The 2,319-nt window shown below is 37.3% G+C and overlaps 1 long non-coding RNA gene across 1 annotated transcript; it reads left to right on the top strand.

The window, feature by feature from the left end:
- Positions 1 to 265: 265 nt before the first annotated feature.
- LOC140141495 (uncharacterized) lies at positions 266 to 536 on the top strand. Its single transcript, XR_011857423.1, has 2 exons — positions 266 to 320; positions 452 to 536. It is a non-coding gene; the product is annotated as an uncharacterized lncRNA (long non-coding RNA).
- Positions 537 to 2,319: the final 1,783 nt, after the last annotated feature.

Raw genomic sequence — 2,319 nt, 5'->3', positions numbered from 1 at the left:
AAATAAAGTGAAAAGTGACGGTTATGAATGAGGATAATGACTTTGTATCAGTTATTTTTCGGGGATTGTGAAATATCTACATTGTGCTTTGGACCTCGGAATATCCCTCGGGGCTGCCCTCGGGATATTCCTCGGTTCCAAAGCACAATGTTTAGATATTTCACAATACCCTCAAAACAACTGATGCGCAGTCATTAACCTCTAAGCGAGCTGGCATGGTTCGATCACTTCCCGTGTTGCGCACTCGCATAATAGGAATACCTGTAAGATGTTGGACTGTATATATTGACCTTTTACCTATGAACTGGTGGTCATGAAAGGTGAGCACTCTTATATTCTATTATCAGCAGCATAATTGAAAAGCTCTGTTTCAAAAGCCCTTACATCCACTTTTGGCTTGAGTTATTATTATTATTAGTAGTAGTAGTAGTAGAACTGGTGGTCATGAAAGGTGAGCACTCTTATATTCTATTATCAGCAGCATATGTTGACCAGTATCAGGTCAAGAGATAGAAGCACACTTTGATTTGTAAATTTAACAAATATGTATTAACTACATGTATAATAATTTTTGTGATGTCAATGTGTTGAGGCACCAGTTTCACAAGCGTACCTATGCAGTGTCTTTAAAAACACCAGCATTTTGAGTGAATGCTGGCAATTTGAAGCTGTGCCTAATGACATGTGCACTATCGTCACTGATTTGCTATTCTGTCGGTCGGACATCCGGGCTATCTCTAGTCTCGGGCCCAAACTGCATGTGGCTCACGGTTTGTTATGAACAACAGAAGCCGGCTGTGAAGGAGGCTACATAGCGATGTTGCTGGAGTGATATTCAATTTCGGAAAAAACAACACTCGACCATGGAATTTAATTTTAAGTTTGTCAGTATATAAACGGTAATTCAAGTATGTTTCTTTCACTCTGAAGACTTAGAAACGGTTGTTTGATTCCACTGACTATTTGCGATCGAAATTTACATTACACCAATGACAGAAATCATCAACAAAAATCGAATCAGGGACTTGTTTTCACTCGAACATCATCAACCGGAAGTGACGTGACACAGACCGACAGAATAGTGAAATACAATATAGTATGTGCTCCTATGGTCAGTATACTTTAGAATTATGTATTAGAGTAGTACATATGTTTTAGTTGTACTCAATTATAATTCTATTCAACTGGACTTATTTACTGTTTAAGTCCAGTTTAATAGAATTATAATTTACCACAACTATTTGATCTACCTGGATGATTGATAATATTCATAAATACATATGTTTTAGTGTAGTATATTAGAGTAGGTATTAAAGCAGTATATAGTTTGACAACAAATGAGTGAATGTTCTTAATAATGTTCGAATACCGGAACTTACTTCTTGCAACTTGACTACGTTGCGTCTGGAACCATCACACTTCATTACCCAACTGACCCGCTGTACTTGATGAAATCTGCTGGTTCCATATATGCAATGTATAGCAAAGTAGCAAAAAGTAAGTTCCAGCAATAGATTTATTTCTAAAACTCTATACTTTAACAATCTTAGGTCATGAGAGATAAGCTCACATCTGGGGCTCACATTAACTTGTTAATTAGCATATTACATTAATTAGTAGGGCCATGAAAGGTCATCACATTTTGACTTATTCTATCAGCTGCTATTCAGTTGATTAATATTAACTATGGAGGACTTGTATGTATGTTAGCCTATTATTTATAGGATAATAAAATAAATGTGTATCATGTAGATGCCAGTGGCATGCGCAAAGGGGGGGGGCAACCAACGTTTGTTGGTCATTCGGGGTATTCGGGGAAAAAACGTTAAAAACATCAAAATTTGCTCCTAATCAGACTCCATTCGGGGGAACTGAACAACCTGCCCCCCCCTTTCAATGTGCTGTGCACACCACTGGTTGATGCGTCTAATGCACAAGCCCCAGCATGCCAGAGTGCATTAGATGCATCATCAACATCTAACAACAGGTGCATTATTTTGTACAATTTCTCAACCTATTTCACACACAATAAAAATCTTGTGAATTTGGTATTTTTATAACAAACTTGTCTCTAAAAATGTTGGAATATGTGAGCAATAATATAAATGCATCAACTTGTAATGCTCGCCCATGCATTATACACATTTGATGCAGTATAATTAATCAGTGCAAGAAGTATCAGTAGTATTTGATTAGGTATTCTTAAACACTTGAGAAAGTTCCTACAATCTTTTTGGTTCTTAGCCATGTGATGAAACGATATTACACGGTTCAGCGCATGCGCATCAGTCGTCAATGCAACGCCCAGTACTTTCGCCA

This window comes from Amphiura filiformis, chromosome 19, assembly GCF_039555335.1.
Source record: "Amphiura filiformis chromosome 19, Afil_fr2py, whole genome shotgun sequence".
Classification (NCBI taxonomy): Eukaryota; Metazoa; Echinodermata; class Ophiuroidea; order Amphilepidida; family Amphiuridae; genus Amphiura; species Amphiura filiformis.
Note: the sequence above shows the minus strand (reverse complement) of the source record. Positions and strands in the feature narration are given on the sequence as shown.